Source organism: Cyanistes caeruleus, chromosome 5 (assembly GCF_971803275.1).
Source record: "Cyanistes caeruleus chromosome 5, bCyaCae1.hap1.1, whole genome shotgun sequence".
In the NCBI taxonomy this organism is placed as follows: Eukaryota; Metazoa; Chordata; class Aves; order Passeriformes; family Paridae; genus Cyanistes; species Cyanistes caeruleus.
Window position 1 is genome coordinate 27114374 of NC_141705.1, and position 27842 is coordinate 27142215.

Sequence of the window (27842 nt, forward strand, 5' to 3'; positions counted from 1 at the left end):
TGAGCTCAGGTTCACCCTGTCAACGCATAGACAGAAATTTGGCTTTTATATTCCTGGAATTTGAGATTTCTATTCTCCTTCTGCCACAGATCCAATTTGCCTACTCCAACCAGGTCTATTTGTCAGTGATTACTACAATGCATCAGCTGTTACCATGTAACTGAAGAAATTAATGCAGATTAAAGAGTACATTGCCATAGGAATATTCCATTCCATCCTAGAAAGACTAAAGAGTGTAATTTAAACAGCATCTTCAGGCCAGTCCCAGTTTCTTGCAGCTTTCTTTCCCATTTCATTAAAGCTCGAAGCTCATTTAGTGTGGAATATGCAAGAGTGCTAGAGAGGTTTGCAAAAAACAAGATGAAAGGAATGAATTAAAAGGAAGAAACAAGATGGGGGAGACTGCTCTTATCTGGGCTGGTTGTGTGAACACAGCATGGTGTGTTACATGAGTCAAATGACTGTAAGTGTTGCAAATTTCTGCATGGCATGTCAGAGCGAGGTCAAATCCTCGCTTTCTAACAGAGGGTTTACTCTTGATCAGCACTGATTCTCCATGCAAACAAGCTCAATTTTTTTTCTTATTCATAAAGGTCAAACACAGATTCTGTAGGCTTTGCTTCCCTTTGTCCTCAGTATAAAAAGAGGCTCTTCTGAACTTCTCCCCTGCCATATCTGTTTCAGTGATCTTTTCCTCTAACTTCACAACATTTTTTTCCATAGCAATACCGTGCTAGCTCTCAGCTGGATGCAGTACAAGCATATGATCTGTGTTCATAGATCCTTGTTCCCAAGAGCTTACAGCGTAGGTAAAGCGGAATTATGATACAAGAAATACACTTCGAGAGCAGTTATAAAAAAGCCAAATTCACGTCCTCCTTCAGTGAGGTATGGCTAAGGAAAAAGAATGCTGTGTGGACAGACTTGGTCCCTGAAATGGGCCCAAATTTGGTCCCTCTTTTGCTGTCTCTCTTCTCAGCAGAGAGGTCGCTCACTGTGACACAGGGCTGTGTTATGTCACGTGGTTGGGCATGTACTGGAGGTTTAAGGCTTTTCTTATGGAACCTAACTCTGATCTTTGAAAATTAGGACCTGAAAGAAAGGAGATACAGGTGCAATAAGGAAATTCTGGTGAAATACTGTAAATGTTTGGATTAGGGCACATAAGGTTCAAGATCACACAAGAAGAAAGATGATTCCACTTGAACTTGGTGCTACGGTTTGTGCCCTGTTTACAGCGAGTCACCAAATTGTGGCTCTTATCTTGGAAGAAAATGTCCTCAAGTCTACTGTTATTTAAAGATCTGTGTCATGAAAGCAGTGGGGAGATTAAAACAAACAGATTTTGAGCTCATTAGCTTCTCACCTCATTTTGAACCCCTCTGTTATGTTATGAAGCTCTGTATTTTCCTTTCTTTAAAGTCTTTTTTCAGCTGCCTTTTCTGTTCTGTGAAAGACCCACACAGAGCGACTGGGGAAAACATGCCAGATAAGGGATGTACAAATAACACTATCTGATTCACAGACATAAAAAATTATCTTTTGTATCATTTCTCAGAATAACCTAAGCTTCATGCAGCAGCATGAGGCTTGTAAGAGGTCCCAGGAGGTGCTTTGAAGGCAGCCAGAGGAGCAGAGCTCCTTCTCTTCTTGTCCTCTTGCCATCAGAGTAGGAAAGAGGATGTTCGAGCTCCCAAGTCCTTCCCCTAATTTCTCAACTCCAGCAGCAACAGCACAATGACAGGTAAAGGAAAGGGCCTTAATGTGGCTTGATAGTCTTAATAGACAGCTTTTACAGCCAGTGAGAAAACATATCACAGAGCAAAGGAATAAAAGGAAATTAAAGCTTCACACCTGTCTCTTTGAACACTATATTCTGTGACCTTGGGCTGCTGCTTTTTTCATTCCCAGCATATCTTTCCAGACTATAACTTACCCTGTGAAGTGTATAATTACTACAGTGACCACAAATAAAAGTTTTTGATGCGTGTAATCTGGAACTGAGCACCGTTCTCTTTTTCAGCTTTGGTGCCTGTGTGTGCACATTGTATGTGCATTGGTATGCATTGGTAGCTTTTGAGACAGGGGAGATCACAGTTCCTACATGGTAGGATTGTCTGCCATGTTTGCACCAATATTCTTGGCTGCAGTTTGCTTTATGCTGGGGTGCAACAGCGACAGTTAAACTTAAAGGTCACTGCACAAAAATAAAAAGCCAACAGAAAAAAATCAACCCTACCTGAGAAACCTGTGGTCTAAATGCACAAGACAAGCAGACTTGGGAGGAAGAAATCATCCTTGTTACTCACAGCATATATGAATAGTTCTGAAGAATGCATTTTTAAATCAGTGAAATGTCAGAACATTTTCTTGTTCTAAAATATATTTGACCCATGTTTTGCAAAGTGGTTGGAAATGTGGGGTGTTTCTTCTCTCAGTCTTTGTTGATCTTGTGGAGTATCAATGAGGTGACACATTAAGTAAAATTGTTTTTCACAAGGTAGCAATGCTCAGAGGAGCTTAAATAAATTTCCAGGTGGGCATCCAGAATAGCTCGGCTTGTCCCACCAGCATTTTGATGTCTACCAGCTCTGAATGTATTTATCCCAAGACTGTTGATACTTACAGTATTAATATTTTACTGGGCTGGGCAAAGTTCACCTTGTTTGGTCTCAACTGCACTTGCAAGCTGATGTCAATAATGTGAAAAAAAATCCTATCCTAATTTAGGAATAGTGCTAAAAACTCTGTGGTACATCTAAGTCCACATTAAAACAGTTCCCTTGCCAGTGCAGCTTATTTTAATTGGCAAAATAGTATGACCTGGACTGATAGAAAGACTTTGGAACATAAGCTGACCTACATGAAGGAAGATGTACTGCTCTTGTGAAAGAAAATTAAACATTTTCTAACATAAACAGGGTCTGGAGGTCAAATGCATAAAGATGTCTAGGTACCCAACTCCACTGAAATTAGGTGGGAAGATTGATTAGCCGAGTTTCTGTCTGCAAAGAAGTTGAAGAAGGCATGCCAAAGGTTATTTCTCCAACCTGAAAATACTGGTAAAATAAAGATTGCAGCACACATACAAGTTTAAGGACATTCATTAGGAGACCTTAAATCTTCTACTTCTTGAACTTGCAGTATTTTGCAGGATCCATGTATGTTTCTTTGCACCCTGTTAAAGCATCACAGACTGAATCTGCCCGATGGGAATAATATTGTGGGTATCCGTGTAACCTTACCATAGTCCTGTTGTTTCCTCTGCCTTTCCCTGTTCCTGCCCTAAGACTGCAGAAGCATTTACCCTTCTCTGTAACCGCAAGTCATGCCTCCTTCAGGGATGAATTTTAGGCAAAACCCCACCCCCAAACCAGCATAAACCAGCAAACAGGGTTAAGAAGAGGCAGCGCTTGCAGGCTTGTAACGTTAAGTCCAGCTACACGAGGATTAGCGGGCTGAGTGGAAATGCCATGTCTGCTGATTTTTGAATGCAGACAAGCATTTCCTCAGACTGGGCTCCTGCAACAGCATCTGATTCGTCAGCCATTTCACCCAAATTGCCTGAACACCTCAAGAGACAATAAACTCTAAACTAAGCAGGAAGGACTGAAACAGAGAAATGGGAGTAATCACGCACTGTGGCTAGGAAATCCTGGCTGAAGTTAGAGCTGAGTTTATCTGATGACTCTCTGTTTTCAGTGTTCAAATGTAATTTAAATGGGGAAATGCAGGTACCTAAACATAATGCTTTTGGAGATGGCGGCGGTTGCTGGAGTCATATAATGTGTTGGCAGCTTTGACACAGGATTTATGGCAGGATTTGTGCCCTGCTGGAGCAGCAGCTGCAAGCCAGACGGGCTTCTTGGAGCATCTAAAATGACATTAGACAGCTCTTCTTATATTTAGGCACCTGAATCTCTTTAAATGTTCCTTTCTTGGAAGTAAGTGTTTTAGCATCCATTCAATGCTACCTCTAAATTACAGGAATGGTACAGTTGTGTAATCAAATACAGAACAGAAAATTACTGAAAGAAGGGGCCTCAGGCAGTCTCAACATGTCTTCTTGCAAGTACGCATCTTGACACAGTCTGCAGGATATTGGATAATTTTTTATGTGAAGCCCACATTGCATTCAGTTTTTGGGAGGTCGATACTTATGCAAAACTTTCCACCTTTTAATTACTGTGTACCTTTCAGACTCTGAAGTGAATATGAAATTATTAATTTCCTCATGGCAAACTGTTAATGAATACTAATGAATACAACTTTACAGTGCCTTTCCCTGAAGAAAAAATTACCTCAATTCCCAGTTTACTGTGGTAGATATGGTGTCAAAACCTTTAAAGTGAGAAAGGGGATGGGCAGAGTGGGAAAAATGCCTTGATGCTCCACCTGTGTTGCGTCCACATGGGTCTCGCTCAGAATGCACTGGGCTTCATAGATTAATACAAGTCTTGTCCAGTTAATATGATTCACAGTTGTATGCCACATGCTCTTACAATTTAATAGTGGTTTCAGAAGGTGTGTTATGTCACCTTATCCTGGAGAGGGGTACTGGTGAAAGGGGATGATAAAGTCCAAGTCATTACATTTACACTTGCAGTGTAAGCAAATTAGGAGTGAGAAGACGAAGTAGTGGGATATGAGAGTAAGGAGGGGGATAAATGATTCAGATGGGAGGAGGTGGGTAGAGAAAGAGAAGGACAGCAGGTGAATTGCTGTGGGAATGCTTACTGTCCATCTCCACAGCCTGGACACACGGGAAGACTTTGTGGTGATGCACACTGAAATGGTACAGAGGGAATGTTCTCAAGTGTAGAAAAGTGCTCTGTTTAACCTCTGACTGGAATCTCTGTTCACGATATTAAAATTATTAGTCCTGAAAGCCTAAACTTAGGTCCAAAATGTGTCCTCTACTTAACAGGCAGGATGAGCCTCAGGGAAACTGGAGATGTTGAGGTGCAATCTCACAGCAGCAGCAATGAGTCGGCAGAGAGGGAACCTGAAGTGCCCATTCCTGGCAAAACAGGAGCCATCCTGCCTAGGATGGATGTTCCTGTGTTGCCCTTGCTGCCATCAGCAGGAGGTCTAGAGATCTTCTGCAAGGGCCTGAGTGAACCCTGAGATGACCCAAATGTAGGGTCCAAGGGACAACCTTAGTACACACAAGTCTTAAATCCTTTGTAGACTCAGTCCCAGTCCTCTAGGGCCACATTCAAGTGCCTCAGCCTGTCCTATTTGCCTGTAAACCACTGTCTCCTTCACAATATGTCTTGCCAGTATCTTTAGAGAATGAAATGGGCCCCAAGGGATTAAAAGAAAGTGTTGAAGAGACCAAGCAATAAAGTATGTGTGTAAACGGAATCAAATGAAGGCTGCACAGGAACTCTTAATTTTCCCATTTCCTAATTTCTTTACTTTTTTCATAATGTGGTATTTGAAAGAAAAAAAACAAAACCATCTCCTACTGTCATTCAAAAACAAATCCAGAAAAACCACAGCAAAAAAAAAAAGAAAAAAAAAAAAATCCACTATGTGACTCAGGCTTTACTCTTACCAGTGTGGCTGGGACCTTTTTAGGTTCTCTTCTGTTTTTACATTAAGGTGAGGAGTTTTGTCTGCCATCTGCACACCTCAGAGGCAGGAGGGCTGGAAGCTTTGCAAGTTATCAGGGCCATTTACACCACCTGTAACCATGCAGACAGAGAAAGACATGACAGATTGGTCCTGGAAATGTTCATGCTGCTTCCTGCTCTTAAAAAAGGACAGTGCTAGAGATGTATTTCCTGATGGCTTTTAGACTTCTCTTTCAAAGCTTAAAGAGCAAAGGAGTTCTTTAATGGTGCGTAGTGTTTGATACCTGCCTTAGCAATTTTTCACTTGGCCATGTACTTCAGTGATTGCTGAGGACCTCCAGGGCTACTGCCAAGAGGACCGAGGAGCTAAACCACCTCCCAGTGCTTGCCTCAGCATCACAATATACATGAAATGATAGCTGCAGCTGCAAGGCTTGGCACACACGGCCCTGAGCAGTTGTGGGAACCCTTGATGTTAGGACCTGAGCCAGCTTCCTCAGCAGAGGCTGCAGCCTCACCATGAGGCTGCACATCCCTCTGTATCAAATTACAGTCCTTTGGGTGGAGGAGGCTGAGCAAAGCCTGCTCCAGTCACCCTCTGCTCGTGGTTACTGTGGAGATGTGGATGAACACTTCTCACCTAAAACAAGGTGGGGGGTTGGAGATAGAGATTCACTGACACACTGGTGCAAATAAGGCTCCATTCCTTGCTGTCAATTCCAGATCAATTAAATCTAAAAGACAAGGTAGGAGAGGCTCTGTAGAAACTCTTTTTGGGCCTTTCCTGTGAACTAGGGTTATAGTCAACTTCTGGCAATTTATACGTGGGAAAATAGGCACTCGCAAAAGCTAAATGTGGCTTTTGACTTTTAAACTAGTAGATAAATAGGTAATAAAATCCACTGGAAGGAAATTGGTGGTCTACTTGGTAAACCTTGAAATGTGGAAATTTTTAAAGCTGCAAGTGGTTAATCACTAGAAAACCTTGTCAGAGGATTGGTGAAACCAAGCATAAGATTTTTAATTTCATTTTTAGTCAGGACTACCTGTATTCTGGAAGGGATTCTCTAGTTCAAACTAAAAATTACTTAAAAACACCTGGTAGTTTACTCAGGTAGGTTCCACAAGACACCAAGTCGGGTGATCAGAACTGATCCTTGTTACCCTATGATTATTTCAGAAATACATACTGCATATTTTAATATCTCTGGTGGGTTACAGACTAGCTGTTCTTTGCACCTTAAATATTGCTGTGTGAACTCAGAGAATATAAGTATGCAAAACTGTACTTGTATTTTCCTGGAAATTCTTTAGCACTTCCTTTTGAATGTCCTTTCCTTAAGGCAAAATACTGTCAGCTGCCACCTATTACATGTAAATTCCACTCAGTTCATGATAGTCACAGTCCATCTCAATAAATGACAATAGATGATAATTTCTTCCTCTAAAAGTCACTAAAGCTAATACTGGAGAGCTCACAACTTTAGGTAAAAAATGAGCAGAGAGATTTCTAAATCTGATATGTTCCCCAACTTTGTAATTCTTCCTTAGATTGCCAAACTGAAATATCTCTGTGAGCAAAGATGGATGTGTAATAGCTAAATTTGCTACAGATCAACCGATCAGACATCCATGTGTCATCATGTGAACCCATGAGGAATTTCCTGAGTATGAAAGACACCATATCAACCCACATTTATTATTTTGGTGAAATATAAGTGTGATATACTTAGATACCCTTTTTTTTTTTTCCTTCAGTAATGTAGTCCTGAAGTTTATTATATGAAATGTCATTTTTATTTGCAAGTGATAACAGATAATTTTTTTTTTTCCTTTTCCCTTTCTCTGTCAGTTCAAATAAAGGGTTAGTGCACATGCACAATCTCTGTTACTTAGGAAAATTGTACTGTATAATATTTGTAGTTCCATCTATAAAATTAAAGTGAACACCATAACTTTGTGCGACATTTTTCATGGCACTTATGAACAGCTGCAGCATATCAGGTAATCTGTTAAATTCCCCAGACCACACCTTTTCTCACATTAGAAACTGTCCTACTTGTTTTCAGTCAGCCAGGTTTTCTTACCTACGTCCAGTGCAGTTCAAGGCCACATGATAATTCCCACAGACATCTATGCAACATCTTTTTTTCATAGGACTGCTATTTACTTGAACCAAATTCAAGTTAAAAAGCAAATTTTAGCACCTGTTAAAGTACAGTTTAGGAAATAGATTATATCCACTGGTCCCCTGGCTAATAAGTGGCCATCATGGCTTATTGAAAGTGCAAATTCCCAGCAGGCAGTACTAGCACAATCAGCTGATCATACTGGTTCTATCTGGTGCCGGTGCACACCCCAATGCAGGACACACAATAGAAAGGAATGTCTGAACCATTTGATTAGTTTTTTTGCAATCATGAAATTGCACTCAGAAATGTACAAAGTTCCATCTTAAAACCGCTTTCCTCTTCCACATCAACTCAGTTGCTGGTAGAGGCTGTTGGAGAACCTGTCTCTGCCAATGATCAGCTTTTCTTCTTTTAGCATCTCCACTGACCATGTTTGCCTTAGTGGGTTGGTCTGAAGCAGTAGTACAATTCAGTGTGAATACTCTGATTGTTCCCATTAACTTTGCATCACTTTGGTTCCTCAAAGAAGCCAAAAGCATGAGGAGGAAGTGATGTGTGAGAAGAAACTTAAACTACAAACTCTGTTACAAATGTATTGTAACACTTACGCATCATTGATCCAAGGTGTAAATATGAATATACAGCATCATGACATGAGGTAAGTCTTTGCAAGTTCCTGTGACAGCTGACACCACAAGAACCAAGAGCCACAGGCAGTTTACATGCTGCTGATTGCCACACATCAACCCTTTACTGTAATTGGACTCTCTCTGTCGCATTCCAAAGAAACATTGCACCTAAGAGAATACCTATTCTGCACCATGCCATACTGCTGTGTGGGATAAAATGTCACCTAGGCATATTTTAAATCAACAAATTTCAGTTGGCTGTCCAGTAATGGGGCAGGCTGTGGTGTACATTACCATTTCCAGCCCTCAGGCCAGCAACACAGCATGGGTGAGATGCACAGCAGATACCAGCAGGAGGTCCCTGCTGTGCTCGGAGACTCTGTCCACTGCACTGCAGCCTGAGAAGAAATGGGACATTCTTGACTTCTTCATAAATGCAAAAGAAAAGGACCAATATTGCCAAGAAGGCATCTCTCTATCCTCCCTATGTAGCCTCAGGTCTCCCCTTTCCTTCCTTCCTTGGACAACCCTGAACAGTCCTTCCTTCCACAGTCCACCCTGAATTCCCTGCCAAGCAGAAGAGGTTGCAGAAGACAGTTTTGTCATCATGGTACAGAAAGACTTTCCCAGTTCCTAGAGAATTGCCCTATTCACAGTTGGACTTTCCCCCCACTCTTGACAAAAAATATGTTTTCCCAGTAATCCTACATAAAACTCTGTCCTTGACCACCTAGAGACACACTGAGGGTGGTTGCTGGCAAGGGCATCATACAGGGGCGGGGCTGCTGAGTTTGTCTGTCTCTCCTCTATGAGGAAGAGCAGACTGAAAAGATTCCTCTGCCCCTCTACCCCCACTACTGCAGTAGGCATGACACAGGTACATCCAGAAGTCCATCCTGGAGGGAGCACTGCTGGAGTGAGAGGTGTTTTAGAGAAGAAGCTGGAGGATAGAGGCTAGGGAAACCGAGGTAGAAAAGGATCCTGCTTCTGTAGGGCTGGCAGCACCTCCTGCCTGCCTGGTGACAGACCAGCAAAAGCCTGGAGAGGAGGTGCAAGGAGCAGCTCTTGCCCTGTTTCTCAGTTTATAGCCTATCTTACCCTCTCAAATTGTCTCCCTGACCATAGGGGCTACAGGCTACAGTGGTGCCCAGGATACTGAATTTTTCTGTTTAGGCATTCATGAATGTAAAGAAAATTGGATGAGAAGGCCTCTCTCACTTCTCAATGGTCTTCTGTTTCTGCATGTGGGATGGGTGCATAGATTGTGTTCTAGCCAATTTTGAGAAGCTAGTTCTTGATTTTTACTGGTACAGTTTTCTTCCATACATGTTCCTCTTTCTTTCATGCAGCTGGGAAATCTTTTGCTGTGTCTTTTAATATCCTTCGCAAGACTGACTCAGCTTGACTTTTGGCAATACTCCTTTTATTGAACACAGATTTCTTTGCTGATCAAATGCTTTTGCAATCCTTCTGAACTCTCTGCTACTCTTAATGTGACTTCTGAGATGCTGACTCAGTTTTCTTAGTCTGGAGACCTTTCTGACAGATTTTCTGTTTCTGCTTGGGATATAAATTGAAGATACTATGGCCCTTTTGTCCTTAATGCATTTCTTTTGGTGCATGTCTTCTATTTCTTCAGCTGTTAGAATTCATTTCATTACACATAATTACCCTCTAGAAATTGAAAAACTTTAAAGTCTTCCAGTGAATTTAAGCAGAATCAGGTTGTAATAGCAAATAATTTCATAACCAGAGAATACAGAAGATTTTTTTTTTTCTGAGAACTTCTGTATTATATAAGCACCTTTCCTGAGCAAAATACTCCAGAGTCCCTTTCCTCCCTTCCTTGTTCCACTGGAAGTGGTCCAGGCTCTGCTGTGTTTCACTCCTCAAGGGTGCCCCGTGATTCTTTGCTTTACACAGAAAATCCTGCCCATACACCTGACCACAAATCCTAATAAAAAAACCAGCTGTCCTTCCCCTGGCTGTAAACTGTGAGATCTTTCACCTGTCTGATGTCTCTTCATAACACATTTCCCAGTTGCAAGTGCCAGCTGCAATCCATACTTGCCTGCAGACCTGAGCCCCTTGGCCTGGGAGCACTGAGCTACGGGACCTCCCTGCAGGTCTCCAACACAAACATTCCCTTACCCTGGCTTTTTCTGCCTGTTTACTGTAGGCCAGTCCAGTATAACCAGGTACAGCTCTGAGGCAGGACTGGAGCCAGGGCTGGGAAGATTTGAGGACAAGCACTCCAGCTGTAAAACAATGCTGAGGGCTCAGGACATTTTTATCTTATTTCCTGATGCATTTACCAAGTCCCGACGGAAGATTGTGATTCTGAGGATGATGTCTCATCATTAGCAAATTAGATGCTGTAATCTGTTTCTAAATGAATCTTCTTAGGGGGTATTACTCAGGGTCAGATTAAAATTAAGTGAGAGAAAGACTGATTAAAATGTAAGGTGAGCTTCCGTTTTGCTGCTTCTGGCGGGTGCAACATGAAACCCTTGTAAGGGCAGAAGTATTCTTAAACCAATTTTTCTTTTTCTTCTGTAGCCTACCCTGGAACTGTCCCTAAATCCTGATGGCTCACAGATCCCATGGTGATGTTCATTTCCTTCTCTCTTCTGGGTGCCAATGGGTGTCAGACCCCAGGTCTGTAGGAAACCAGTTCTTCACTGCTGAATGGGTACTTTAACAGCTGCAGTAAACACTTGTCCTGGGGGTGCAATCAGCAGGAGGAGTCCTTCCCATACTTGTCTAGCCAATCTAGCATGCAGGGTGGTGGAAAATTGGGCTAGCAAAGGGTTGTGGCTAGCAGTATTTCCTTCAAAATACAGGATCCCGAGTTATATGCTAAGGAAGGAACAGTTCCAAATGTCTTCTTGGCCTAGTTGCTCATTTGTTCAGTCCTGCTCTGATTTCTGAGAGGGAAATTATCAAAACCAGCAAACAAGAGTCTGTGAGAGACCAATTGCACTTTACCAGGGACCCAGATTATCTAATGGTGTGTCATGGATATTTTTTTTGCTCCTTGGTTACATCAACCTTTATTTACCTTTTGTCATCTCACATTAATTCTGTCCAGGTTCAGATGTCATACTGATGCCGTTAGGGTAATATGGAGATGTGCAAATGTGCCAATAAAATGTGTTTGGGTTTAATTTTTACTGAAATAAATGACTTAGTGAGCCACTATATATCAAAGCTTTGCTATGGCAGATCAAAACTGTCCTGTTAATTAGCTGCCATGTTAATTAATTGGACTTGTGTGAGCTGATGTTAGGTGCAGTCAAATAGCAGTGTATTTATTTTTCTCATGGTGTATAAATGGCATCTGCAATTCTAGTTTCTCATCTCAGAGCTGCTGCCTAATTTCATGACTGAACATGAAGGCTGTTTATGATGAATAGTGCTTTAAACTTTTCTGACACGCTCTCCTTTCTTCTTATTTTCCATCTAGTGACACCAGGTGCATGGGCTTCTTCTTCTCTGTGCCCACTGCCCGCTCATGTGGCCCCAGTGACACTGGATGGCCTCACTGAGTGTACCAAGGGAGAGCATCTCCAAATGCCTGAACACAGCCTCCTTTGCCCAAGGCACTGACTCCCACCTCAGTGCTAAACTTTGCACTGAACAGTTTCATGTCTGGTGTTCCAGCTGCTAAAGCTCCTCGTAGTCTTGGCAATTGCAGGGGACATTGCCTTTCCTCGCCGCTGACTGGTCTGCACCGGGCTCTCCCAGCTGGTTACCACCATCTTATTCAAAACCCTCCTAATCTAATTAGGTGTCTCTTGTGAACATACTAACAACAAAAGCCACACATCCAGAACTATTATTTGATGCACAGAACAAAGTCCATTTGGTAATTTTTCTGTCAGGGTTTCTAATAGCCAAGCTCCATGTTTACTGCCTGTTTTAGGTTTTCATGCGTGAGCCAATTCCTACTGGCGTCCATAAAAAGGCCCCTGCTGACATTTGGCTGGGGCTCAAGACCTACATCTTTATCAGAAAGCTTTATTGTCTGCCAGCATTTTTGAGCCTAATGCACAAATACAGCCAAAAGCAGGGACAGCTGTGAGAACCACGCTAGTGAAACCAGACAAGTACATCCATAACCCAGCTTCAGTCTTTTTACCTGAACATCTGACACTACAGATTTTAGCCTTTTCTTTGAGATATCTGAAAAAACAAATTTAAAATTTGGACAAGTTTCTAGATATAATGACAAAATTATAATTTATTTTCACGCTAGAGACTAATGTTGTCGCACTTAAGAAAAGACAAATTCTTAAAAAATGTTTGTGTTGTCACTTGGTCTGAAGTGAGGTGTTAGAAAACAAAAACAAGAGCTTGCCAAGAAATGGTGATAGCTAATCAGGATGCAGTGTTTTCTTCTCAGTTTGGTGGTATCTCCACTGCAAAGTGCCCAACAGCTTCTGACATTTCTGTTGCCTTTATTTTTGAATCATATTAAAAGTTTACTGTATCATAATCATGCACGTATAGACATAAAGTACCCATAAGAAGGGCTCAAACACCAAACTAGCAGATGTAGGGTGTGTGTGTGAAAGGGCAGGTGCACTGTTTTGTGTGGGACATAAGTCTCTCTACAGCTCATTCTGAAGTATGAAGAAACACACCACAGGGATATCAGCTTCAGGATAGGATGAGGACAGTTTCAGATGAGCCTGTGCTCATGAAAGTGGGGAGTAAACGGAGAGGTACAAGAGAGGCTGAACTCAAAAAGCAGGAAAGTAGTATTTATTAATAATTTTAAATCCATAAAGACCACTAAAAGTGTAGTCACCAAACAAGTGGCTAGGTAATAAGGGTCTCATCTGTTGCTAAAAGATAGATAAAGAGGAAAGATAAAAACTACTAGGCAGAGACATTCAAAATCTTAAGGGGCAGTAGGAAAAAAAGACTTTTGAAGGATGCACTTTAGGAGAGAGGCAAATGAAGTACAGAGTGGGAAGTTATGTTCTGCCAGCTCTGTGCAAAATGAATGTAGCTTTGAAAAAAAAGCTTGTTTCAGGTACGTTTTTAATCCCAAGTTTTTGTGTGTATATTGAAGAAGGCATTTGGAGAAAACATGCATGAAGCATTCATGATCAGGTAATAAATGGTCCAGGATGAATTAATTCTGGTAAATGACTGGAAGAAGCTATGGATTGGCTCATCTCTGATTTCCACTGTTACAAAGTAAAAATTACTGCACAAATGTCAGTGGGATACATTAGTGAGAAAGGGAGAATTAACACCTCAAAAATATTTTTCAGTTTCAACAACCTACTACATTTCAGCAGTGCTTTGGGATCCAGTGATATAAAACGTGCTGTACAAATGTAGATGTGTCTTATTAAGTGTCTGCTAATTTTATTCAGGGAAATAACCCTTGCTGCTCTGAGTTCAGCAGAGATTTGCATAATCTCAGGTAAATGAATCAAAAACGACTTTTTAAAAGGAGGCTCAACCCTAAAAAATTTAAAACAAGAAAGGACATTAAACTATTCAAACTCACCTGAATTTCTAGGTGATTTTCTTTATATTTTATCTTTCCAGGGCATCTAAATCCAGCTGCATGAAAGAAATGGAGGAGAGGGGAAGGTAAAAGACATAAACAAAACCAGAACATTTGAAGGAGAAGTGGCATAAATGAAGATTGAAGAACTACAAAGTCAAAAAACACCTATGAGGAAAAGCATTGCTCAGTGAGTGTTTTAGTCTGTCACAGGGAAATTACATTTACTGTGTCATGGATAGATGGAGAATTTTTTTTAGAGGCTAAAAACACAATCCTTGAGCTCCATTCTAATACCATCATTTCTGCTTTGGAATGTTTTACATTTTTTAGAGCATAAATATGTCTTAACCATCCTCTCAGGTTCTCCCTCTTTCTCTGAGATGTGTTGATTGACAACAAGCATAAATGCATAAAAGTCAGAACACTTGAAATAAACCTTGAAATCAAGGATGGTACTCACCTTAGCTTCACTGAAGCCAAGATTTCATCCAGAGAGTAAGGTTGCTCAACACAGCATAATCCTTCACATGTACCCTGGGTGTTCCTGCCATCAACTAATTGCTTACTGCTTTGTATTGGTCTCTGCAAATTTTACAAATTACAAATATGGGCCATGAGAAGCCAGAAAAGAACTCTCTGGCTTCAAGTTTTTCTTCAATGGTCTTTGAGCCAAAGAACCCTCCAGACTTTGGGGTTTAGGTAAAGAAAGGTATCCCTGTATTGATGCTCTAAATAAGCGAGGCTGCTCTTTTTGGTTAGTTATTCCATCATTGACAAAGACTTTCTTGCCAACAAAATGTTGAGCTTTCCTTTTTGCCTGTATTATTTTAAAAAGCAAATGCAGGATACACTGGGAAGCTGACACTGTCACTTAGTCACAACAGGCTCATTTTAAAAACCTTAGCAAATTTGCTTCCTTACTCCAATCAGATAGGGCATTAGAGGATGAAAATTCACTTTTAATTCCCATTCCAAATTGTTCATTGTCACTTTCCTCTCATTTGTCCTTGTGCCAGTGTTGTCATCTTACTTAAATAACTTAATTCTTTAATGACTACCTGGTGATTAGCCATTTAACAGATTTATACAGAGCGATCGTAACTCTGTATTCTAGTCTAAACCACCCACGCTCTTTTTTTTTTGTTCTGGTGAAATGAGAGCTCTACTTCTCCGTTCTTTTTAATGACCCTTTTTTGCCCTTCTTCCACCTGGAATTCACACTTTTGAGTATGAGCTTGTACAGAGTAGATGGGGTTCTAACAGTCCCTTTGTGGCATGTGCACACCTCCCAGCTACAAGAAACACCAAGATGATGTACTTCACAATTATGTCTTTATTTTCATGACTGCATTACATTGATTGATTGATTGATATCATCCTGTGATTGCTTAAATACCCAGGACCGTTTTTCTGTCTCTTTACCCTGAAAGTTTTGTTTTCTCATGGCCGGGCATTTAATCAGGAATGACATGAGGTGTAAGCACACAGTGTGCAGTCAGTGAATTAGATCCTTTCACACACATCACCTGCCAGTAATCTAAGTCTTGAGAGTTGAACCCAGCCTCAGAAGAAGCTCACCATGGAATATGGTGTTTCTGTATTGCGGCTTCATCTCTCACAAAGATCAAACACAGTTTCCATTTCCTGGAGATGCACATGGAGGAATCATACACACAACAGAAGAAAGTTTCTGTGATGTTCTTCCGGACACTGCAGTGGTGTTTCCTGATGCTTTTTTTTTTTTTTTGGATTGCACAGCAAGTGTTGTCTGGGGTGCTTCTTTGCAAGTTTTCCTCAATTATTTTGGCTCCTACTGTGCTAGACACGTAGCTCCACCAGAAGAACATCCATCTCTTGCACTTGCAAGCATCCTTTTCCAGTGAAAACCTCCTGTCCATCTAGCTTTGAGTAGTCTTGTCCCTCACCTGTAGCTTTGGGTCCTAATATGAGTCCAAGAGGAGTTTCTTTCATGACTGAAAAATACCTGATATGGGAAACTGTAGAGGTCAAGCAGGTTTCACTTAACTTTCTCAAGGGGAATTGCAAACTCATGGGAAGAACCAGAATCCCTTTCCTCAGAATGCTCTATCAAGCCACGTGTACCTAGACAGGTTTCAACACAAGACCATGAAGAACTGAACAGGATGTAGTATCAGGGTCTGCTGGTTAATTTAGAAGTTGTGCTTACATTCAACCTGCCATTGTGGAAGCCTGTGGGGGACTTTGTAGATGAATTCTATCCTTAGACTAAGAAACAGGAGGAGGTTCTTGACTGCAAGACACTAGCAATGAGGACACTGTTTGTGTGGATGTCTCTAAGTCCTGCTGCCTCAGAGAGGCTTCCTCTGTTCACGGAGGTTGACCAAGTGCCTCATTTACTTTGGGAGTGATCACATTGTTTGAAAACCCCATGCATGTAGCTTCTGCATGCTGTGCCTGTTAAAATCCCATGGCAGTGCCCCAGGGGCTGCAAGTGATAGATACTTGGTTGCTTAAATATGTTTGAGAAGATTTCTTGTTATCATCCTCCCTTGCTCCTGCTGTTTTGCTACCATGTTCTTAAGACACAAGATGTCTCAGTTCTTAAAAATTTAAGGAAACCGTTATTAAACTTTGGAAAATGTCCAGCATTGCTTCTATGAATGTTATTTAGAACAAACCTTGGGAATCCAGTCCAGTCCTAGTGTAAGTCAAGGGAAAGTCAGATCTAGCTGATGTACCAATGCAAAAACAAGATGGCAACTTGTAGTTAATGGCACACATGGTGAAGGTTGCAAAACATTGATGAAAAAGATAAGCTTGAGTTTCTTCAGCATAAATCTCAGTAAATGACAATCTAGGCAGCCACAGTCCAAAGTACAAATCTCAAATGAATAGCTGCTGTTTTTTATAATATCTTTTATTTAGCCAGCCATTAAATGGACAGTAATGACAAAACAGAAATGATAATGCCTTCCACCTGAAGCAATGGCGAGCTTTAGCTAATGATAATGAATTTGATGGGAAGGCATTTTGAAAGGAGGTTGTGGATGGAAAGGCCCATCTATGGGGTCTAGAGTACCTTCCAGATCAGAAATGGAAAGAAATCAGAAATCTAGAAAAATCCACTGGTTTGGATTTTATGTGATCAGATGTAGATGGCTACAGTGAAAACACCCATGGCTGAGCTGGTTGCTGGAAGAAAAGAATTTTGGGTATACAATTTTAAAAAATATTTAAGCAGATGTATACAATGTTTCTGATTAATTACTCCTAAAAATCCCTTATTTCCCCAGTTGACTCTTAGGGGTTCCTAGACTGGTGTCCAGAGGGAACAAACACACCTGTACTGTAGATGTAAAAACACGTGTGATCAGCTCAACCTGGTGCCTGCAGCTGAATAACCTGAAAGAGTTATTGCTGTTCTACAGGCAATCTGTGCTGTCTGCTTAGTGAATAGTATGACCACAGGACGTGTGCAAGCTCCTTCCACTGTTTCTGCTTCTCCTGCCAAAGGACTGCTGAGCTACAAGTCATCACGTACCATGACCTAATTTATTAGTGCATTGTATCCAACACACTTTTCCATCACTCATTAAGGCAGTAATGTAAATTTTGCATTGGGGCAAAAGGAACAGACAATATGGGAAAGGCAAAAAGTTCAAATTCTGCTTGAAATCAAACCAGATCAACAGTATTTTGCATTTAAGACGTGCGTTTTTTAAAAGGATCTCATGCTTTTTTAAAACAGCATATTAGGTGCAATTTAACTGAAGGAAGCTGAGGTTAAAGATGTGTTTCCACAGTATGTCAGATTGAGTACTGCATGGAGAGGAACTGGGGTCACAGAAGCATGTTCCTGGGTTGTGGTGTCAGTGCAAATCCACCATAAAACTTGCAGGGAAGGATCAAGTTACTCTCCTGCAGCAGAAATGACAGAAATAGTTACACTCTTCAGCAGGCCGCTGTCAGCTGTTACACTGAAGTCCAAAAACACAAGTATCACAACTTGTGACACTTGTAGTGCCTCTCTCCTTAAAGCAGAAGAGCGAAAAAGAACACACATAAAAAGCAATGCCATGAAGTGCTAATGGGAAAAGCAACTCACCGCAAGAGAAATCCATATGGAAAATACTGTCTACAGCTGAGCAAGGATCCAAATGGTACCTACACATACCTGATCTGGGCACATCTGGGGTAAAGGAAGCTACTATACTGTGAATAAAGCTAAGGGAAAACAAAAGTTTTTGTTTCTCATTTGTGACAGATGCAGCAGGTACTGAAAGAGACTTGTCTTTGAGCATGTAGTCTCCTTTCCTTCCCTCGTTTTCCTTTTCCCCTGGATTTCCACCACATTTCATGGTATATTTCTTCAAACCACAGTGATATTGGAGAAGTGCCCCTTGAATCTTTAAGTGTAGAAAGAGAAGTGGGATTTTTCCTACAGGTGGGATGGCACCACCTGAAAGTCAGACCACCAGTTAGAAGAGAGATGCTGCCCTTGCAAGAGCAACATTGCCAGGGAGTCATGGCCAAACTCGCTTCAGATGGTGAAAAAACAGGTCTCCTATCAGCTGAACACCACTTGCTTACTTGTCAGGAAAAAACCAGCAGCAGAAGCAGGTGCGTGCAAACAGTGAGTATGGTGCCAAATCTTACCACAAAAAAAATAAAAATAAAAAAAATTATAAAAATCCACATACTGTGAGAAAAAACGTTTGCTATAAAGAAACAGAAAAAAGAGGTGGTGTTGAGAGGATGCTATCTTTGCATCACTGGTACCAGCAAAGCAGTGACATGTTTTTGACCACCGGTGTGCTAGGTTACACAGGACAAACACTACCTATTCCCAGTGCTACGGAGACATGAGGACCAGACTCCAGCAGCCTTTACCCCAGAAGGAGGGGTTCACTCACATGCCCATAGGCAGGACTGAGGACCCACCTGGGGTACTTCTCCAGTTGTTGCATCAGCCCCAGAAGGTGAGAATGACCTCATTTTCTGTGCTGTATGTGCTGAGGAAGCAACCCCCAAACTGAGGGGTCACAAATAATCAGCTAAAAAATGACAAGCAAACACTGATCTACCAGGAGCTATAAAATTAGGGCTCCTGTTTGTTATCCTCTTCTTTTCTATTCTTTGAGGATTACTGTATATGCACAGCCCATATCTGAGCTTTTATCTACAGCCATTAGGACTGGAACTTTTTTAATGAAGGCTGAGATTCTCACATAATGACAAGAGCTGTGGAAAGCATCAAATATCATGAGACATGTGAAAAACATCTTAAGTTGGCAGTACTGCACATAAAAAGAAACAGCTCTTGTCTTACAGAGCTACAGTCTAAACACAAGACAAAGAGTAGTGGAAAGTAGCAGTACCACAGTTTTACAGAGACAGCAAGATTAAGGAAAAATTTGTCAAAGGGGAAACTGAGGAAAAATCTGACATGGCTGTTTTTAGAGCCCTGGTTATAGGGATACATTTCTTCTTCAACATACAGCCTTAATTTTCATGGGGAAAATAAAATATTTTGCATGTTGCCAGAGGATTATGTTTTCCTTCCTAAAACAGGCAAATTAGGCTATTGTTGTGACAAATCATACTAACATATTGCTTCAGCAGGCCGTAAGCTTTGCAAATAGAATTTGCTGTGCTACGGCATATTTGTATTTTTAAGTGAAATGAATAAAAACAATGTTATGGCACCCAGAGAAAACGATTTTGAAATATATTCAGTGAGGATTTCTCGGATTATTTGTGCAAGTGTATGTATGTGTGCAAAAGCAAACAAAATCTCATCCCCTGCAGTTCCTCAAAGCATCAGGAAAGTGACAGACTGTGACACCTCTCCTTGCATTGCTCTGCAGAATATTATCGCAGCACTGACCACGGAATTTCATGTAGTAAACAAATTTTACCCATCAAAGTGACGGCATCAGTTTTACTGCAGGGTTAATTTGCTTCTGTTTGACAGATTATTTTAATCAGAAACCTAGCCAGTTCTCAGCTGTAGCTTATTTTGACAGTCAATGCCAACAAAGTGTTCCTTCAAGTTGTGGGCACATTGATTATGGTGGTTTTGAGATGAACTAAAGCTATATGCTCTTGTTCTCTATTATTTAATGAGTCATTGAAATTAATAACTGCCATCTTCTTATCTTGCATTACAGTTGAGAAACACATTGGTTGTAGCCAAAAATAAGTTGAAAAGCTGGTTGTTTTGTTAATGGATCTGCTGCACTTGTGCACTGTACATTTGTCACTCAGTTCCCAGAATTTTACTGTCCTTGTGTTCTTTAAAAATTTCCCAGTATCCAGAGGCTATTTCATAAATACTAGATCATAGATAATTTCAAGTAATAGAAGTGTATACATCGGTGCTAGTATTAACATAATTCAATTAATCATATTTAAATCTATTTGCTGGTATTTGCATGAAATAATGAATTGATTAACACGGCAGCATATGCCTTACTCATAAATTATTGACTTAAAAATAAAAGCAATACTAAAGTGAGACTTTGAAGCTTTAATTCAGTAAAAATGTCTGAGCATTTTATTGAGCAATGATCTTACAATAAAACTATTGAATCGAACACAACCTAGCAGTAATTATACTGCAGCCCTTCGTGGCACTTGTCATTCTGGCTTTTGTTGCACTCTGACCCTCTTCCACTTAAGCTTTTATTTTAAACATCAAATGATGAGTGTGTGAACTAAAACTGCATAACAGTCACTTTGTGCTGCTTACCTTGTTCACACTGAAAAATTGCCTCTTAGCGTATGGGGTGACTGTGTCAGAGCCTGTGCTGTGGTGTACGAAATGCAGGGAATCTCCACTCCACCAGAAGCTTGGCCTGGGTGACACTAAGTCTGCTTTGATGGGTTCATTCAGGGGAACTCGATATTTTGAAACAGCCCACTGCCATATCATTCCTTGAAGCACTATCCTTCATGAGTAGGACTCAAGGCTCTACTCTAGAGTCTGATAAAAGCATGTAGAGAGAGACTTTCAAAAATGATGGAGCACTTTTAAGTCCTTACTGAAGTTGGTTTTGTCTTTCTTTTTACATTTACTGGGTCAGTACTTCTGAAAACTGTCTCCTCAGTTGCCATAGAAAAGCACCATAAAAAATGCCCCACAGGTAAAGATAAGTTCATACCAGTGTTCACCTGCCCTCTCAATTTGTGCAGCCCATACCTATTCCCTCCTCCCTGTCCCTGTACACACAGCAATACTCTGGTCAGCCAGGAAATCTCATTGCTACAAGCAGGCCAAAGATCTCACTTTCCTCAAATTGTGAATCTGATTGATTTTCCTTTCAGTGTCTACTGATAACAAACCTTAAAGAACATTGCTATTGTCATAGTTGCCTCAACAAGAGAAGATGCAGGGGAGATGCAATAACAACCTTCAGATATGTGAGAAGTAGATGGGAAGAGGACAGAGCAAACTCTTCCTCTCCTCCCAGGTGGACAGAGCAAGAGTTTATGGTTTGAAGAGAAACAGGAATGATTTATGTTAGGCAATAGGAAAACTGTTCTCAGTGATGAAGTGTTAGAATACATTGCTGAAGGAGGCAAGGGATCCCTAAGTGTGTGCTTGGACAATTTACCACTGGTAAATTGTTTAGGGAGAGATATAAGTGTCTAGCACAGAAGAATGGTATAAATGTCCTTTCAGCTTCTTTCCAAGCACTGGTGTCCAGTGGAAGACAGCTTTCATCCTTAGACTCTCCTGAGGTTCCACTACAAGTTAATGTCAAAATGGACGTGATTCACTTTCATCACCTTCAATCAAATTCATTTTACTGAGGTGCCACTACTGATGGCTACAGCAAGCAGCAGCAATGGTGGCAGAGAACATGACATGTGGGAAAGGAGGTGGCTGCAAGAATTTTTACAGGCCCCCCAGCTTCTCCTTGCCTATGGACAACCTGCTCCTTCCACAGCACCTCTGCACTCTATATCGCACCTCCTGCACACCCAAGTGCAGGATCATGACCACTGCCCTGGCTCTAGGCCTTTAACGCAGCCACTCTGCTTCCCATTTTGGTGGGCACTCTGCTACTTTGTCACTGACTTCCATAGACACTGGACGAGGAATCTAGTGGATGTCATCACCTCTGTGGTCTGAAAGACAGAGAAATGCTTTCTGCAGTGGACCATCCCAGCCCTCTGAGGCAGCATGTATGGCACCAGAACCATTTTTCACTCCACTTTACAGCTGGGGAGACCTCAGCACTTCTTCAGCTGATGGCATTGGCACAGCCTCACGGACAGTGCCAGCTGGCAGCCAGGCACCCAGTCCTTTCCTGACTGTGCTTTCCCACACCTGCAGCATCAATGCTAACATTTTTCCATGTTAGACTGCAGGTTGGATGTTTTCATCTTCAAGATGTCCTGGTTCTGGCAGTGAAAGTAGCTTAGACTGGGCTGGTGTAGTGGCTGTTGTCAGATGTCTCCACGCTGTGTGCTGAAATGACATCTCGTCATCACACGCAGACAGGAAGCAGCAAGCAGGCGAGAAAGAAAATACAACAGAAAGTATTTCTCTCTCTGCCAAGGGAACAGTCCGTGCACAAAATCCTGGCTGCTAAAAAGGTAGACAGCAGTGTCAGTAAATGATAGCTTTGGATTTTTAGTGCTATCTTCTTACCTGAATTTTTATTGCATATCTATTAACTAACAACATGTGGTTGAATGCAAATGTCATGTGAATATTTTTCTAGGTTTCCCCCACTTTGTTTTTCTAAACCCTATAATATTTCTACTTCTATTTAGGCATCTAGGTTTTAGTGTACCTCTATCACATTGGAAGTACATTGTAGCTTTTCTCTGTTTTTCAACAGATACATTGTTAAAAAAATAGATACATAAAAAAAAAATCACTCCTTTTTTTACTTTACAAGTGAAATAAAAATTCTCCTCCATTTATGTTTCACCCCTGGATCTAAATTCACACATTCCTCTTCTGCTCTTAAAAAAAAAAAAATTCCATAAATTTATTTTGTGGCAGTTGTAGTAAACTGTAGCACTTTAGAGAAGACCTTCTGTGTTTTCTTTTACCATGGATCCTGTTCCCAGTAAGATTTATGCAGAGGATAAAAAGAAAATCACACTAGGTTTTTTTTGTTAAAATTTCCCTCAGTTTTTAAGCACTAAAGTGTTCATAGCCTGGAAACTTCTGAGAAATGAAAATCTCATGAGTTTTATCCAATTTACAGCCTTCCAAAAAATGCTGGCATTTTTCTTGAAGCAGCCACTTTTGAAAATAAAAAAAAAAAATCTACGTAAAACTCCATTTTCCTGATGAAAAAGACTTGGAAGTTATGCTTTCACATGCTTATCCAGCTCCTCAGGCACATTAGAAAATTACTCCCTTTAGAGAGAAACGCTGAGGGTTTGGGACAGGAATAAGCAATCCCATTGCAGAACACACTCAGTGTGCTGGGGGTCAAGATTTTTCTCTGAGGAATGCTTTGTGGTGTCATGTTGCTGTCTTCTCTATCTCTACTCTGTATCTCCCTCATTTTATTTCAAGATTTATTTGAAGATGATGTTTTAGTCCCAGATATATATATATATATATATAAAATTATTTTATTTTATTTTTTGTGTAATGTGGGCATGCATCTCTTTCAGTTCCAGCCAAAAGACAGAAAATGTCATTTTGTTTAACACAGAGACATTCAGACATGGTGAACACCCTAAGCTAGTGTTTGACCAGGGAATATATCTGCAGCAGCCACTGTGCAGCACAGCAAGAGTGAACTGCAAAGCAAATCAGTGCTGGTGCAGAGGACCCATGTTTGTGATATGCAAGTTTTTGAAGGACTTATTTCAGACTAGCTGTAGTAGTACCATCCCTTTTGCGGATGGAACAGCGCTCCTGATCTGCAGCGTTTGGTTTAGGTTAATCCCAGAAGAACCCGGCTTGTGTTTTCTTGCTTTTTCACAAAGCATGCTAAACTGAGACATGCAGTTGAAAAGAACACTCCTGATCCAAATAGAAACACTAGTGAAGATTCATCCTCAGCTGCCCTGGGTTATACCTCAATGCAGAACTACTGGGGCCACCAGAGGATTCTGGTGGCTAGAGTAGATCATTTTATTCATTTGAGTGACCCTGGTAAAAAGCCCTTTCTCTTCCAAATTAAGCTGTGCTCCTCTTCCTAGAGCTCATTAATGCACATGCTCTGGACGTATAGCTCTGTTAATGGCTGCTTTCTTATGTAAGGAAAGATACTCAGCAAACAGTGTTTTTTCCCCATCTCCAATCTCCAGGGATACCCATGGGAAGCTGATATGAGGTAGGTGCCCAAGCACCTTTGTAGATCTCAGACATGAACCCTTTGGCTGGTGTTAGGTGGTGGCAGGCAGTGGTTAGAGAACTAGAGATGTAACCACCCTAAACCTGGGCTTTTCACACCCATGAAAAGTAAAATAAACTCCACATCTCCCAGCTTCATGGTGGCAACTCTCAGTCATGGAGCAGCACCTTTTTAGACTGTGGTTACTTGATCCTTTGTGTCCATCTGACTGTGGTTGCATTTCATGGAGTCACCCACAGGAAACAAAGGTATCAGCTAGTGAAAACTCTCAGCTGAGACTGAGGGATGATTGCTACACCCACCAGTGAATTAAATACGAATGCAATAAGACTAATTTCATTCCACATAGGAAAGACTACACAGGATGAACTAGAATTCATCTACTTTTCTCAATTTACAGGTCTGGTGAGTTTGAATCAATATAAACCAAACATCTCTATGAATGCATGAACACAGGCTTTCTCCCATCCTCTTCAGTGAGAGTGTGTTCATGCTAATTTCCTCTTTCTCTGGCAGTGGGGAAATGCAGCTATTCTGCCACAAATTAAATGAATCCTTCACAGATAAGATAGTCATTGCAGCTTCCTGCATAGAGCCCAAAATTTTCATCCTGTTTAATAATCAGACACTGTAAAATGGCATTTTAAATGTATTCACAGCTTTCAAACATCTGGTGCATACTGCTGCTGTGCAGCAGACAACTAACTTTTATTTATTTTGTAGCATAATGCCACAGACTATTTAAGAGAGAATATAAGAGAAAGAACATCCCAAAGAAAGGCTTATTGGTGAACTTACCTGCCACTGCCCTTCACTCATTTGTTGAAACAGTATTTGTATATTTGCATAACCTGAGCTGCTCAGCAGCAAAGCCATTGCTATCCTACTATCATTAGTTTTTGCATCATTTATGCAAATATCCATTTGCATGGGTAAGCAATATTGGTCTTACCTTTTCCTGTGTTTCAAAATTATTGGCAGAGGAGAGAAGGTTTTGCCAGAAGTGTTTAGTCTTTTTGAACCCTTTCTATAGGTTTTGGCAATTTCAGTATTTCTTTAAACTTTACAGCCTCAATCTAAACATGAAATTTCTGATGATGTAGAGTTTCTAACCATGTCATCTCCCTTTAATGACTTGTCTCCAGAAATGGTCAGCCTCATTACAAAAATATATTTTAGTTTGACAAGGTTTGTTTTCCATAAACCAGTTTTGACTTGAAACAGCTTTCCTTCTATTCTTAAAATCAAGTCCTAAACTCACAATTCAACATTCTGGTTTGCTTCCAAATAGTTCTGATATGCTTGTAATATGCAAGCTTCCTGCTACAAGTTTTTAAAATACTGACATGCTATTGACTTTCTTCCAGTCTTCTGGACACTGCTGGAAGTTTTCTGGTATGCTGAAAATCACCATTTTTGCTCCTTGGTTAGCTGTCTTAAAAACCACAGGTGCAGGTTATCCAGACCTGCTGATTCAAAATGTTTAATCTCTGTAGCTGCTGTTCAACATCATCTAGATCCATGCTTGGAATGACAGTCTACAGAGGGAGCTGTGATATAATCAGATTTCAAGTAGCACAAATTTGCACACACACTGGCCCAAAAGGCTTTACCAGAGGCAGCCCTGTTTCAAGATAAAAGGCTTAGTGTTATTTCTGAGAGCTTAGACTGGGCTGGTACACTGACCACTGACCTACAGAATATATATATATATATATATATATATATATATATATATATATATATACATCTCAAAATCTAGCTAGTCTTTCATTTTTAAAAATAAGTAAGGCTTTTGCTGTAAGAGCTGAAAATAAATCTTGTGAACACAAAATGGTTGCGTGCCTGAAACGAAAGGAAGCCTTGGACAACTACTTGGAGAAGCCAGAAGTATTTTTCTGTCATAAAATGTGAACTATGATGGTGAGGGACATTAACCCTTATCTCAGCATGTATAATCAACTTGCTCTGGAAGAGGAAAACCTACTTGACCTCTGTCAGAGTATTATTAAGAACTTTTGTGGCAGTACTTTCCATGAAGATAAACCATGTAAGAGTTATGTCCCCAAAGTACCCTGTCTCCCCATACACATTCTCCAGCTGCCTACTGGCAAAGCAGTGACTTTGAGCAGACACAGCTGAACAATTTCAAATGTCTTGATTTGGAGAGGGTACCTCACTGTCATGAACTGTTTTTGATGGTGGTGTGCTCTCACCTTCTCTCTCTCTGTTTGCCTTGGCGGGTTGTCCTAGCTCTGGCCAAGACAGTGCTGATTTTTGCAGCAGGCAGGAGGGGGCATAGGTAGGAGCTGGAGGTTATTCTCTAGCACCTCATCCATTTTCTGGGGACAGGGGACAGGGTACCTGGTGGAAGGAGCAGTCACTTATTGTCAGGGGTGAGAACTCACTTATGAACCGTTCATTTCTTGTACACGTTTTTATTAGTATTGTTGCTGTAACTCTTTATTTTCTTATCTCATTGCTGTTTCCAGTAAATTTTTCTTATCTCAACCCAAGATCTTTACCTTTTGTGCCTCCAATTCCCCTTTTCATCCCACCACAGGAGGCGGGGAAAAGGGAGCAAGTGAGCAGTGCATGGTTTGGAGTGTGTCAGTGGGAACACTAAACTGGGAAGCGCCGCTCCTAAATCAGAATGCAGTTGTATTTTCCTACGAGAGAATGTAGGAAATTGCACATGGCTGTCTTTGCCTCTCCAGGGGCCAGACCTCTATTTCCAACATAAGACAGGAGTCGGCACATGTCCAGAACAAGACATGTCCAGGTTTCTAGAGGGAGGTAAACACACTAACAATCCAGCTATCACCTCACTTCCACCACAAACACACACACACTGTTTTATTTGCAAACAAATACAGGAGGTTAGAAAGTATATGGGTTTAAACACTACTCTAGACAGTCAACACTTTGATGACAACACAGTTTATGATAAGAAAAAAAAAAGATGGCTCTGGGTCACAGTTCAGGCAGTGCTAAATCTTAGATACTGTTGATGCTTTTCTAGTTTAATGTGGTTTACCTCAAATGCTTAACGCTGGGCATTATGAGCTGTGTACAACCCCTCCCCAGAATGACTCCTTTTAACATTCAAGACAAGACATCTGACTTAGAAATTTCCCAGCATGCAGGTCTTTGGCACAGTGTTTGCCTTTGAAGTGAAAGAAAACTGCAGCTGACAGGGAATGCTTTGAAGAAACAGTTTCTCATGAGAAAATGTGGATTCATAAACATGGAAAATTTTCATGGAAACACATGAGGCAAGAAAATAGCTTAGAGTGAGGATACATTCTGGGGTACAGAGAGACTCCCACAATGGTTGAAGTGTTGGCTGGGATGGGAGGGATGAGTGTCTTTCAGGTAGTATTCTCAAGTGTATCTCAGGCTGTAAATATGCTCAGTCAGAGTCAGTGCAGTCAAATACTCATGTAGTGCTTGAAAATGGCAGCTAAAGTATCAGCTGGAAAGTTTTCCAGACACAGAATTGGATTTAGGTGTTGCTGATCAGCAGTGGGTAAATTTGTGGGTCTCACAACTGAAGTCTAGTGAGGGTACTACTGGGTGTTTCCCATGGATAAGTTGTTGTCCCCATGCTCTCTAGAGAAATTTGCCAAATTGTCAAAGAAATATTTGTTACCTGC